Source organism: Bacillus rossius, chromosome 8 (genome assembly GCF_032445375.1).
Source record: "Bacillus rossius redtenbacheri isolate Brsri chromosome 8, Brsri_v3, whole genome shotgun sequence".
NCBI lineage: Eukaryota > Metazoa > Arthropoda > Insecta > Phasmatodea > Bacillidae > Bacillus > Bacillus rossius.
Window position 1 is genome coordinate 56,722,591 of NC_086336.1, and position 14,963 is coordinate 56,737,553.

General features: G+C 51.5%; 1 long non-coding RNA gene across 2 annotated transcripts in view; it reads left to right on the forward strand.

Annotated features, from left to right (window-relative positions):
- The first annotated feature begins 6,107 nt into the window (after positions 1-6,107).
- LOC134534981 (uncharacterized) overlaps positions 6,108-14,963 on the forward strand; it is a 28,509-nt gene continuing 19,653 nt past the window's right edge. The window contains exon 1 of one of the 2 annotated variants that reach the window (XR_010075563.1): positions 6,108-6,258. This is a non-coding gene — a long non-coding RNA (uncharacterized LOC134534981). The remainder of the gene's footprint in view (positions 6,259-14,963) is intronic. The other variant, XR_010075564.1, reaches the window with a different exon arrangement.

Here is a 14,963-nt window from a genome sequence, read left to right on the forward strand (position 1 = left end):
TACAACTACTTTAAAATCATTGGCCTCATTTTAAGAGCTCCTTGGGAAGATCAAGAATAGTATCCAGCTCGAAAATACTAACATGAGGAACTGCATTCAGCCTGAACTGAGGCTGGCTGCAAACAACTCCTACACAAACTAAAATTCTATTTAATTGAACTAAAAAATCTTGAGAGGGAATAATTATAATAAACTCATATGTTCTTTAATTTGCAGCATTCTTTATTGCGAATAAATTTAGCAATGCATATTAAGCTTAAATAATGTGCACTGAAACCTCACAGTTTGTATATAGGTTGACGTCGTCCGACCGAAGGCCACCCTAAAGCCCGACCTGCAACCGCCAGTAGCAACCCCGCTAACGGAACGCGCCCCTAGCCATGGCCCACCCGAGTCAGGCGAGCCACCAACAACTAAGGTAGAACCCGGCCTTTCCCAAATAAACAGACCGTCACTTCAATCAACCACGTATAAAAACAAACACTAATTATTAAACTATATTACGTAGTAATTTAAAGTCGATTGACAGAAGTGCGACGTAGGAGTGCCCGGGCACTCACGTGTGCAACTACATAAATACGCGTGTGAGTGTTCCCCTGGCGGCCTTCTGCCTGAATTAATCAATCAGACCTTATGACATAATTATTCAAACCTTGTGTTGCGTCATTAACCACACCAGAACAATCTGACAAGAAACGAACAGTCGCTGGTGTGACGTAAAAAATTCAAACACAATAATTCTTAAATATAATAACTTTCAATTCATAGAAGGGACAAATGACCTTAATTCAGCCTTTATAATTTATATAAGAATTTAACATCATTGAATTCTCTTATTAACTTATCAGATCAGAAATTAACGTAATGAGGTCAACCCTGGCGCGAGGGCCACCGAGCCTCGGCCGGACGCCATGACATGACGCCAGTACAGCGCGACTCGTGGACCGGGGCGGACGCACGTCCCACGGAGAGACATCATCCTTTGTCCACACCGAGTTCACTTCTGGTAACTATAGTCATTCTTCAAAACCTTTTTAATAATCTCTCCGTGTGTACCCGGTCCAGCTTTTTCGGTCCAGGACCTAATCCGGCCGCATAAATATCACACCCCCCCCTGCACCGCACTTGGTCAGCGGGGTAGGTGCACTATCCGGTACGGGCCGACTCCTGAGGACAGAACTTTTGTTAATCTCAGTCGCTCCGGCGCTGACACTCCCCGTAAGGGAACTCTTGAGCGAATTTAGCTGCGGTCCGCGCTCCACTGCCGTGGACGCGAGCACCGCCTCAATACGCAGATTTACGGGATTGGCCGCCTCCAATCACCCTCACCCCTCGTTGAGCAGTCAGGCTCAGAAACGCCTAGGGACACGATAATACGGAACAACTACTGACGTTGTAACATTCTTTTATAAACTTGTGCAATGCAACCTCGTGTAACATTTCTTTTGTAAACTTGTGCAACGCACCCTCGTGTAACATTCTTTTGTAAACTTGTGCGACGCACCTCTCCACGTAACATTCGTGAACTTATATAACGCAACCTCGTGTAACATTCCTTTTGTAAACTTGTGCTACGGTAATTCAGTAACTCTCAGACTCAGTTGAGTGTAATTGTGTAATTTGTATCTTGTAACGCCACCTATTGTACGACGTGGCGTGTAACCGACAACGTTACACCAGAGCCACTGTCGACTGAATAAATGACACACGTCATTTATTAACTCACTCCAGCGTACGCTTCTTTAAACCTGCTATCCCCAACCACCGCCGAGTAGGGAATCTCTCAGACCCACGTAACACCGCCGATGGTCCTAGTGGGCCACGCAGGGCAATCGACCCCACGACCCAACTACCGCAGCAACAGTGCGCGGAACCGGGCTCCGCCCTACAGGATCGGTCATAGGCGGGAACGCGGCAGCCCCTTGTAAAGGGTTTGATTTTCCGTATATAAAGAACCTGGAAACCGTCTTGGAGTGTATTAATTGCTATCCTGGTGACTTAGTCCCTTGGCCACGCGGCCCGAACCCTCTCTACCGAACACTGAGTAACCGGCTAAATACTATTATTCAGGGGCTAGTCGGCCAGGCGACGACAGCATGTGCACCGAACGCAGCAAAGTGTAGTTCGTGCGACGAGGCGAACGCCTGGAAACGAGTGCTACGCCGGCGGAAGGATCCGGCCAGGTGTGGCATATCCCTCCGCCGCACTACAAGAAATTAATTTTTGTATATTTTTCCACAGGTTTTTATTAAACATTATTTTTCATCAATTAATATTTCAGTCCTTGCAAAATCATGTTTCACTGTGCGATTTGTCCCGAACCTGGCTGGTTCAGTTTCCCGCGAAATTCACACGTTTCCGCGGGAGGGCTGGCGGGGGAGGGGGGTCGCCCACAGTGACACTGGCAGTGTCCTTCAGGAGCTCCGACAGGCCGGCAGCCTGCGCGCAACGCGGAACCATCAACCTTTGCTTTCACCGACATGTAGTTTCAATAGTATAATATTTTCATAATCGTTTACGTACAGTTCCGCGGCCGGCCTCAATCTACCATGAGGTATTTCACATAATTAAATCAGTGCTCCAAGATGAGTGTTCTACATAATATGTGAGTACTGTGGGGAGTCTACGAGACTTTACGTCGGCGCTTCACGCCCCAACTTAGCTTACCGGCTACTTAGTTTTGGCCCGCACGGGGCAGCCAGAAGGCGACACGTGCCACCGAAAGTAATAACGAATCAGTCCCTGGGACACATCTAGGCATCACGTAGAGTCGCCGGAGACACGGGCCTACGTGCCACTAGCCCAGTTTATTAAGTGTTATAAAGTAGTGGAATGTGTGCTCGTCAAAATGTAATCTGTCATGTTAGAGTTTAGGTATCACCGCTGCACTGTATCGTGCCACCAAATGTACTAACGAATCAGTCCCTGGGACACATCTAGGTATCACGTAGAGTCGCCGGAGATACGGGCCTACGTGCCACTAGCCCAGTTTATTAAGTGTTAGGTAATAGTGAAGTGTATTGTTTGTCAAGATATCGTTCGTCATATTAGAGTGTATTTTTGTAACCGCCGCATCACGAGTACAAGTCCGCCCCTCACGCGCATTAAAATCGTGAGCCGCCACTGAGGAAGTGAGCTGCGCGTGTGACTAGTCGTGTCGGGAAAACCGTTACGGCCAGAACGGGCAGCATCCTGTATAGGGCTGTGCCGTAATAAATTCATTAACTATTCTCCAGAAACTTTGTGTTCTTATTCAGGCGTCCCGAGTGGCCATAACAGCTCGGGGGGCCCTACTGCGTTAACCCCTACCTCTAGCCACAAGGCCGAACCCTCCCTGAGATCTCGAACCCAAGCAAAAATCACGTAAAAATCATAGGAGGTAGCGGGGACGGCATCAGTACCAAATTATGACCTTCAAAAGTACCTACTAAACAATAAATGGAACGGGAATGCTCAGTGACAATAGATGATGTTGCCCAGCACCAGCTATCGAAAAGCTTCCCCAACAATTAGGCCGAAGGTGGCCCATTCGGGCCCTGTGCCATACTAAGGTCATATCCACATCGAGAGAAAAAAAAGGCGACTGGGAAACTGGCAGATGCAGCTGTAGTTATACCACATGATTGGACCCAATGACACACCCCTATGTGGGCCAGTACACTCAAACTCTTCTAGTTGTGCTAAGTAAAAGGAAAAGGATAATAACAGTGGAAAAGCAGCACTTAAATTTCTGTTTGCTAGATGGCTGACACTTTATTGTATCACCCGAGCACTAAAAGAGGAAGAACTTGCAATTTAATTTGCAACTTACCTGCAGTACATAATGGTGGTGCTGTAAGTATGCAACCATAACCGAGAATCAATTAAAAACACTCTTGCGTCAGCCGGTTCCATAAGTTTAGGCATATGCTTCTGTGCTATATAATATGAGGCGAAAGAATGAAAGAGTCGTTATGTCGGTGGTCGTCTCTCGGAGCGTGCGCATCTCTCTCGCGGGCTGTTGGCTGGGAGTTCCCTGCGCCCTATTGGGTAACCGAAGGCTGGCAGTGCGTGTGGGATTTGTGTGCGTGCTTGGGGCGGCCTAGCAGCGCCAACTGCTACCGACCGCGTCCCGCGGGTGGCGGATACAGGAGCCCAGCTCGAGAGTTGCAATCTCGCTGGGGTGGCTGTGAATAACCAATAGCAGTCCGCGGACCAATGGCCGGCCTGTGGAGTCGTTATTACGGCTATCGGGGTAAAGGTAGCCTGAATGTAGCTCGGCGCATGGCAGGAAGCATCTTCGTCGGCGAAAGCACCGCAGGGGAGCTCGATGTGCCTTAGTAGCGAAGTGTAGACGAACTGCGGGCTGGAACTTGTGGAGCTGTGAACTGCTGCGCGCGCAACGGAATTGAAATGCATCGGAACTCTGAAGGAAGACATCAGGAACCTTCAGCTGGGGCTACTGTAGGTCTGGCAGTAGTAGCCTCGAGCGGCGCGACCTTCAACCGTCTCGGGGATTTTGGGTGGCGAGGTTGGTTCCCTCCCCCCACCCTGGCTTGAAAAGTACTGCTGTTAACCTGAAGAAGGAAGATGAAGATGGCGCAACATCAGGCTGCCTTTCGCTCCGTGCGCCCACAGTTCGAGCCGGTTTACTGGCTCGTCTGCCCACTTCTGTTTTAATTGTGGCTGCCTGGGCAGCTGTGGCTGGGCTGACGAGTGAAGTCGCCCGCCCCTGGGCGCGCTTGCGCCCCTGGTTAATAACAACCCAGGAGTTCCCAAACTTTAAATGCGGGCCGCAAGGCCCAAGCACCCAACTCCAGCATGGTTGATTTTTCAGCCCCTCCAACTCTTCTTACCTGGACCCTTCTTCCCTCTTGTCCAGTAGTTACCTGCATGCTTAATGCATGATAATTGATCCCCGCATGACCCGGCCCAGGGTTTTCCCTGTGTCTATGCAGGTTTTACCTGGGTCACATTTAGCTAGCTTTTAAGCTAGGCGACCAATGGGGCGTCAGTCATGGTGCCAATTGCAGCCATGGCTGGCCAGTAAACCCCACTACGCACACGATTGCACGCGCCCTTGTCCTGCATGGTTCGAAACCCGCATGGTAGAGTGTATAGGCTTCGGCCTGAGACACACCTAGGTCCTCCCCTAACCTGGACCCTCTTCTACACACTTAGAATTAACTTAGGCTAGGAAAAAACCAAAAAAAAATTAAGCCAGGGTTAGAAAAAAATATATAAAATCGTTAGGGTGAAAGCTTTTCCAAGTAACCTCTGGGGAAACAAAATTGTCATAAAATTGAACAGTTATGTTTAAGTAGCAACCTCCCTGGAGGACTGCTCCTACTCCTTCCTCCTCTGGTAGGCAGTAACCTCTCCCTCTTCTTAGGCAGCGACCTCTGCTCGGGGACTGCTCCTGCTACTCCCCCTTCTGCCGCACCATGCCAAAAATAGCCGACATCGAAGGAGCTGCTGTAGCCGCTAGCCGTACCAGCTGGGCTACTTCACTGGGCCGGTGGAACACAGCCCTACCTACCATCCCGAATCTCTTGGACAACTCCCCTGTTCCCTACTCCCCAGGGCACTCGCCCTCTGCTCAATTCCTGTTCCTTCATACCCCTACACTAGTCTCACCCACCGGCTCTCCCGCTCCTCCCCTCACCGCCATCGAAGTTCCTCCTCTCCCCAACCGCCGCCCCCCGAAACCCTCGCGACCCGCGGCCGCAGCCCATCTCGGGCAGACTTGCTGCATGGCTGCAAGAGCTCTTCGGCCCAGACGCCTGATCGCGTCACTCATTGGGGGTTTTTACCCCCACCTGAACCACTCCAGGGTCCCCCGCAGAAGCCCGGGACAAGTCAAAGTTAAGTTAAAATAATAGCATACAAATCATTTTAAGACGAAAGATGCTAGAGATCCATGTAACAGAATCGGCCCAGGCTAGTCTGGAGGTAACGATTATAGTACATGGGGCAATCGGAGCGGAATAGATATCCTGAACAACTACGAAATTAAAAATGAACTATGGCCAGTCTGTCCCGACCTCCTGAAGAAATCATTAATTACACTGACAGTGCATCTTCCTTGTTTGAAGTCTCTGTGAAATATCAACACAACACATACGTGTCGTTAGCAGCTGCAATTTTTTAATATGCATGTTCTGAAACGGTGGTGTGTTGCGGCCGGGACTGGGACTCGGGCTTCGACTACTCCACAGGGCTGGATGATGTCAAATCAAGTGGCACACTATATTAACGTATACTTCCATCAGTATATATGTGAATATTTCTAACGATTTGTTTGTTGATCATAGAACCAAGGCAGGAGTCACGGGAAGCCATTTTTTCACAGACGAGAGAGCCAAACGCCCGATCGTGCATCTGCGGTTTTTTTTGTTCATTGTAAATAAATATGGCGGTGTTGATAAAAGGATACTAATGGTCAATTAGGTTAGGTTAGCTACATTATAAATACTTTAAAACATTGTGGACGGTTTATTTGGTTAGGAAAGCTACATTAAAGATACAGAAAAAAAGCATGAACTTCGGGTGTTGGCTCTCTCACCTGTGAAAAGGTTTCCCAAATTCACATTTTACACACTTATAATAGTGGGTTCAATTACTGCTAGCACTGTTAGTTCGCAGGTCATCGCGAGCTTCACTAAGGGCCGGTTTTATGACCTCCGGCTAAAGTTCCGGCAAAATTTAATACTGACGCCGTCCCCGCTACCTCTTACTATTTTGACGTGATTTTTGCTTGGGTTCGAGATCTCGGAGGGTTCGGCCTTGTGGCTAGAGGTAGGCAGTGGGGGATCCAGGATTTTGGTTTGGGAGGGGCTTGACCCAGCTGAGGCTAGGCTTTATCAAGGCAAACACTAAAACAATAGTGGACCCAGATGCTTTTGGGGGGGGGCTTGAGCCCCTTAGCCCCCCCTCTGGATCCGCTACTGGAGGTAGGGGTTAACGCAGTAGGGCCCCCCGAGCTGTTATGGGCACTCGGGACGCCTGAAGAAGAACAAAGTTTCTGGAGAATAGTGGATGAATTTACTACGGCACAGCCCTATACATATTGCTGCCCGTTCTGGCCGTAACGGTTTTCCCGACGCGACTAGTCACACGCGCAGCTCACTTCCTCAGTGGCGGCTCACGATTTTAATGCGCGTGAGGGGCGGACTTGTACACACGATGCGGCGGTTACAAAATACACTCTAACATGACAAATGATACCTTGACGAACAAAACACTTCACTATTACCTAACACTTAATATACTGGGCTAGTGGCACGTAGTCCCGTGTCTCCGGCGACTCTACGTGATATCTAGATGTGTCCCAGGGACTGATTCATTAGTACATTTGGTGGCACGATACCGTGCAGCGGTGGTAACCTAACTCTAACATGACAAATTATACTTTGACGAGCAAAAACTTCACTATTACATAACACTTATTATACTGGGCTAGTGGCACGTAGGCCCGGTGAGGAGGCAAACCACGCACGTGGTCGCCTCAAGTTCTTACTTCTTACACGGATGACTAAAAACTCCGGAGAGTAAACAATAATTAGTTAAGCAGTCTCTCCGACCGAGAGAGGCCCCGAGGATATAAATAAAACGATTTGGATTAATTACTTAACAGAACTACTTTTCGGTGAAACAACGGTGATGTCCTCGGGGTGTCGGCAGAGACGTCCGCTCTCGGCCGGCTGTAGAAGAAGACTGGGGAGAGACATGGGCTTGCGGAAGGCAACATGGCGCCCTTCGCGCCGAACACAATTACCGTTAACATCCTAGCTATTGCGTGCCCCGGGTTATTATGGAAAATAACATAAAGTCTTTATAAAAAATAGCACATCACACCCATGACCAGACCGTCTGTAATTATTACTTATGTAGGTAAAAATAGTTTAAATCAAGTTGCATGTTAGTTCCGCCGTCGCCCGCTAGGGAGCGTCCTTGTCCGTGCTTGCACGTATTTTACTACAAAAACATCGTAATTTAATTAAACAAAAGACACTCACATACATAGGCGTCATGACACTATTTTGGGGCGAAAAGAAAAGGATTACAATAATTATTAAGACTTATAGGGGTGCGACGCACTGCAGCTAAGCGCCCTCTTGCTGTAGTTCGTGGCGCACAGTTTGAATCTCACACGGCTACGTACGTCACAATACAAATGCCGGGTAGGAAAGGTGGTGGGAAAGGGAACGGAGGATGATCAGGCTCGTGGGGCGAAGCCCCGGCTGACGTCAGTATTGCAACAATATGTACAATAGGTCAACATGGCTGAAAGGTTACATTAATGTAAAATATTAAAATTAAGAGATGAAAATAAACTATTAAAAAACTACACATTATGCCACCAGGAAACATTAAATAATTGATAATCTTTAAGAAAAGCCACACCTTCCCTGCAAAAATGACCACAGAAATGAGGATAGTACTAAGTGAATTTTATGTATAAACCGCATGATAAAACGTTCATATTTATAAGTCAGGTGCAGACCACCACTAGGTACTACATTAAAAAAAAAGTTATTTTAAAAATATAAAAGTAACATTTAACACAGGTTAGTAGTTTATTTATTTAGCCAGCAATTGGTTTATTTAATAGAACAAGCAAGGCACTGATAAACTACCCGTAAAATGTACAGAGCAAATACATATGGTTTTAGTCATTCAATATTTAGACCTTATTAAAGTACAACTTACTAGGGAAAATAAACATTGTGGTTTTATTTGTTATTCAGATTTCCTATCAATGAAGAGATCAGGCCACTATGGATAAAGGCTGTGAGAAGGAAAGATTGGCTGCCCACCCAATATAGCCGGCAGTGTTCTGCTCATGTTTTGGAGAATTGTTTTGACAGATCATGACAAGATGCTGTTCCCACTATTTTCCCAGCATTTCCATCGTGTTTTCAGAACATAAGTAGCTTAGTATAAATTGTGCACATCATTCTTTGAAGTTTGTGAAGACAGTGTGCTCTTAAGCCAGCCCCACTCTGCTTTGTCACCTTCATTCGTTTTGTCATGCAAGTTTACTTACAACTCCATTAATTAAGTCTGTTGGAATGAATAACTTAACTTATTTCACCTTATTTCATAAAGTTTTGACAGACTTGCAAGAATGAAAAAAATAGTGCCGAAAACTTAAAATTCAGAACTATTATTATTTAAAAATAATTGATTTCTAGTTAAATTGGTACTTTAAAAATACTGTAAATAGTTCAACAGTTTAGTGAAATATACCTGCAAAAAAAAAAAATAACTTCAATTACGTAACAGTTAAAGTATGTACCTCGCATAGTGGCGTAGCCAGGATTTGTGTATGGGGGGTGTTAAGAAGCATGCCCCCCCCCCCCCCCCCCCCCCCCGTATTAAAGCGGGGGTCCGTGGGTCCTCCACCGGGAAAATTTGGATTTTAAGGTAAAAAATAGTGCTATTTTAGCAGTTTTCGGTACTTAAATTTAAATATTGTAATGGTAAAAATTTTATTAATTTTAATATGAAATTTGTTTGAGTGATGAATAAGAAATGAATTAAAGATTTGTGCTAAGGGGGGAGTTTGAACCCCTAAAAAACCCCCCCCCCCCTGGCTATGCCCCTGACCTCGCACGTAACTGTTAATACCTACATGTAAACCAACGTATAGGGATATTGAAAATATTTAAACTACTTTTAATGATAAATTATTTTCCCCGCCCAACACTCTTGGAGGGAGTTGCAGGGTAGCACTGGCTGAGGGTTGGTGTAGGTTCTCCTCTTGTACCTGCGGCCCGTGTGAGGAAGTGCAGTCAGGCTGGCTGCCTTCTGGCGCTGCCTTACCACAGAGCAAGTGGGGGGCTTGGCTGGCTGAGAAGAACAGTTTCCTAACTATTCCCCTCCTCTGCTGGTTCCCCCACCACATATTTCCCCTCACACGATCGGAAATTGTTACCCCTCCAGCAAAGACGTTTCACGAAGGTATCAAAACCTTGCATCTCATTGTTGCCTTTTCAAACTTAAACAACTAGGACATTGCACTTAAACATGGGCTCATATAGCTACAGTATTCAGTTTGAAACCTTGTAAGTACAGCCTCCGCTCGGGAGACTTTGAGTTTATACATGTTTTCAATTTATTTATAAAGTAATTCACTAAAAACAAAAAAACTTACTAAACAAACACTATTTCAAACTTATATTTTATTTTTGTATTATCATTCACGTTCATCCTGTACACTCCAATTTGCCTCCTTAGTTGTTGAATACTTGTTCGATGGTCACCTACACAACAAAAATGATATAAATTATAGACTAATATCTAACTTTAATTTTAAAAAAAATTGTATTCTAATCCAATTTTTTTTATATATATATATATATATATATATATATATAATGACGTCCCTCGGCTTCAGGTCCCCGTTTTCCCGTTGAAATAAATGTCCTGTTATGCCCGTACTGCCCTCGTCGGAGAGGTGTGGGTCCAGGCCAACGTGGCCGGGACCGGGAAAGGCGGGACCTGGAGGGAGAGTGAAGTGATTGCGAGGAATGTTGGTAGGTTGTCGCAAGCAGAACACGGCATTAACGAATTTCACGAGCCGTCTTTTATTAACGCTTATAAAGTCCTGCCGCAGCCTGGCGGAACCGTCGCGGAACAAGTGCCCTACCACGGCGACACGGACTCCCTGATGACGGGGCGGTTCTCAAATACGTTTCGGCGCGAATCGTAAAGTTTATTAATGCTAGGCTGACCCAGTGAGAAAGGGCCCGAAGACGGAACGCTGTACATACGCGGCCCGTTACGTAATGTTCCGTGGACGGCGAAAAGTTCAGAGACTCGAAGCACCACGTTCGCGTTGTAGAAACTGCCCGCTAGACACGTCTCCCGATGACTCGTAAGTTAACAATGCTAAGCTGATTCGCGGTGGCAGCTCAGCTGCCGTGACCGACTGCGGACTGAGCGAACGTTCAATCCCGAGCGCAACGTGCGCGGCTCGCGGAGCAACGAACACGTCTGTCTCCGCTCGAGACCAGGACGCGACTGCCTCTCCCCGCTCGCCCGCGGGCCGGCGCCCGCGGGTGGCGGGGGGGGAGGGGAAAATCGGCCGGCGTGGGAGAGAGCTCCGTCCCGCGGCGCGCCAGGCTGCAATTACATACTACGGCGAAACACTTCAGAAAAAGTTATTGAATTATTTACAAAGACATACACGAGACATTAATTACACAGCGAACTTGCACAATGAATAATAAATAAAATAAGTTAATTACACACATTCAAATCCCTTAATCGTTTACAAATATATACACACTGAAATAAAAGATAAAGTCACATAGAAAAAACACTCGTTGGCATGCTAGGGCGCACGCGGGTGCGTCCCTGGCCGTCGCACACACTGGGGTTCACTGGGGGGGAAAATAGGCCCCCTCAGGCCCGCGTCGGTGGCCAGGTACGGCCTCTGTATCTGGGAGGGTACGACGACTGTCGTCATATGCCCCCCCTCTCCCGAGGCCGTCCTGGCCCCCGACGCCGACCTAGACCGGCAGCTGCGTCCGCGTCCGGCCACTTGTCTGGTCGTCGGAGCTCGTCACGTCATTCCGTCCGGGTCGGGCAAACTGGGGCAGGAGCTGCATCACGCTGCAGCGTAACCCCCCGTCGGTCGTTTGTCTTACGTCGCGGGGTTTGCGCTGACTCCCCCACTCGTAGTCCCGGAGGTAGTGGGGGGCCGTCTTCTCACGCGTGGACCGGCGCAACGCCGGTCCCCTCCCCGCGTGAGCGGTCATCCCCGGCTCCCCGGAAGGCAAGTCCAGGACCACCTGCTGGGCCCTGTCGACATCGCCCTCCCCACTGAGGAGCCGGACCGTTACCCCGTCTGTCACGTCCTTGCTCACGTCCGTCCCGTCACCCGCCGTTCCCAGGAGTGGACGTACCTCCGTCCACGTCTCTGGGTAGGCTCCGGCAACGTCACCACTGGTTCACTCAGGTCGACCAGGTCGCCCTGAGCAGTGTTGTCATGTGTTACGTCCTCGATGAGCGGTCCATCAGTGTCGTTGGCGTAGGCGCTGACGTCATCAGGCGGGAGCACCCGGTCCACAAAGCGCTCCAGCTCTGCCATGCTTGCGCCACGCGGACCCCTTCCGCCCCTTCTGACGGGCGTCCGTTCCCCGCCCCCTCTTGCCAGTTGCCAACCACCGTTCCCCTTTTGCTGTCCCCCCGTAGGAGGCTGAGTCGGTGTCGTCGTGGGGGCCCGTCCATGTGTCGTGCCCCAGGTGTCGTCGTCCCTGTCAACGTTCCTGCCAACCCCCCGCAGTGACTTGGGGTGGGCGTGTCCTCGTCGACGTCCCTGATCCGGCTCCGGTGGCGTCACCACGGGGTCACCGAGGTCGACCAGGACTCCTACTGCGACGTTGTCATCGGTCCTGTCCCGTGTGTCACCGTCCCCGTCAGCGTTCTCGCCTGCCACTCGCCGTGACCCGGGGTAGGCGTGTCCCCGTCGACGTCCCTGATCCGGTTCCGGTGGCGTCACCACGGGGTCATCGAGGTCGACCAGGACTCCTACTGCGACGTTGTCATCGGTCCCGTCCCGTGTGTCACCGTCCCCGTCAGCGTTCTCGCCTGCCACTCGCCGTGACCCGGGGTAGGCGTGTCCCCGTCGACGTCCCTGATCCGGTTCCGGTGGCGTCACCACGGGGTCATCGAGGTCGACCAGGACTCCTACTGCGACGTTGTCATCGGTCCCGTCCCGTGTGTCGTCGTCCCTGTCAACGTCCCTGCCAACCCCCCGCAGTGACCTGGGGTGGGCGTGTCCCCGTCGACGTCCCAGGTCCGGCTCCGGCGGTACCACCACAGGGGCGCCGAGGTCGGCCAGTACACCTTCGGTGACGTCATCCTCGGCCTCGTCACCGTCCACTGGTCCGCTGTCGTCGTGGTCGTACTCGTCGTGCGGGTCGCCTATCAGTCGAATGTCGTCCCTGTGCACCTTAGTTGTCCGTCCGTCGGCGCGACGCACGAGGTACGAGGTGGTGCCCAGTCTGTCTACGATCTCCTGTGGCCCCGCCCACTTAGGAGCCAGACTGGCGCAAAAGCCCCGCTCGCCAGCCGACAGGTGATGACACTTAACAAACACCTGCTGGCCAGGCTCTAGTCGTGCTGGGGGCTGGTGCGTCTGCGGCGTACGTCTAGTCAGGTAGTCAGCTTGGCGACGTCGGGCGTCTTCGCGCAGATCGTCCGTGGTCATGTTGTGCAAGTCGGGGGTTGCGCGCGCTTCCCCGGGCAGGGCGAGGTTCCGGCCCTGCACCAGTTCAGCGGGGGAATGGCCCGTGACCGCGTTCGTCCGACGGCGCAGGCAAAACAGCAGCGTCGGCAGGTGCAGGTCCCACTTGGTGTGGTCCTCGTCCAACCGGATGCGCAGCTGAGTTTTAATGTCCTGATTCCGCCTTTCGGTCGGATTCGCGCGCGGATGGTAGGTGGGCGTCGTGTGATGCTCCACCCCCCAACCCGCGCAGGACACTCGCCAGCTTCTCCCCGTGAACTGCACCCCGTTGTCCGTCAGCAGGACCGCGGGGTACCCGTATCGCGGGAAGAACTCGCGCTCGAGCAGGGCAATCACGGTGCCGGCCTTCACGTTTGGTACTGCGAACGCCTCCGCCCAGCGGGTGAAGACATCCGTGACCACAACAATGAATCGCCGACCACGGGACGTGCGAGGATACGGCCCCATAATATCCACCGCCACAGTGTGGAAGGGATTCCGGGGCCGTCGTGGGACCTGCTGCTCCTTGCCGTCGGGTCGCCTGGACTTCCGCTCCTGGCAACGCAGGCAGGCCCGCACGTAGCGTCTTACTTCTGCCGCGTCGCCAGGCCAGCGGAACGTCCGTCTGACCTCACGCAGCGTCTGCTCCGCGCCCGGGTGTCCCGCCAGGGGGTGGTCATGCAGGTAGCTCAGGACCCAGCGCCTGGCCTCGGGCGGCACGTGGGTCCGCCACCCGCTCGACCTGTGAGCCCCCCTGGTCTGGAGCACCCCGTTCAGGCTCCGGCAGCCCGGTATCACCCCCTCCCCACACTCTGTCAGTCGGGTCCGGGTGTCGGGGTCCCGGAGTTGCGCCGCGTGGACCCACGCCAGCAGGTCAGTCATAGTCTCGGGTCGCGCGTCAGGTGCAGGAGCAGTGGGGCTTGTCAGCGCGTACAACGCGCACGGTCGCGGCACCGAGTCCTCTACCCCGCGCTCACGCTCAGGGAGGAGCACTTCCTCCCAGCCCTGGTCGTCGTGGAACTCATTCTCAGGGTCCGGATTCCGGGACAACTCGTCGGCCAGCTGATTTTCACGTCCAGGAATGTGCTCGACCGTGAACGAGAATTCCTGGATCAGCATGGCCCACCGAGTGAACTTAGACTTCCGGCCCTGAGCGGAGTCCAACCAGCGGAGGCATTGGCTGTCGGTTCTCAGCGTGAATGAGCGGCCCTCGACGTGGTGACGGTACCTCTGTAGGGCCCAGACCACCGCAAGGCACTCTTGCTCATTCACGTGATACTTCCGCTCAGCCTGCCCAAACTTGGCGCTGGCGTACTCGATCACGCGCCTCTCGCCCCGGTCATCCATCTGGTACAACACCGCCCCCATCCCCTCCTGACTCGCATCCGTCTGGATGAAGATGGGGCGGCTGGGCACCAGGCGTGAGAGCGTGTGACAGTTCCTGAACCGGCGCTTCACCTGTCGCAAGGCCTCGTCCGCGGCGGGGGTCCACCGGAACTTAGTCTTCGGCGACAGTAGGTCCGTCATCGGGGCCGTCACCGTGGCGAAGTCGGGGACGAAGGACCGCAGCCAGTTGAGCAGCCCCAGCAGCTTCTGGAGCTGCTTCCTGGTCTTCGGTGCCCCCTTTCCCTCTATTAGCTCCAACTGCTCAGGTCGGGGGCGGCACCCCTCCGCCGTCACTATGTGTCCTAGGAACTCTATTTCCGTGGCCCCAATGTGGCATTTCTTTGGGGCGCACGTCAGTCCG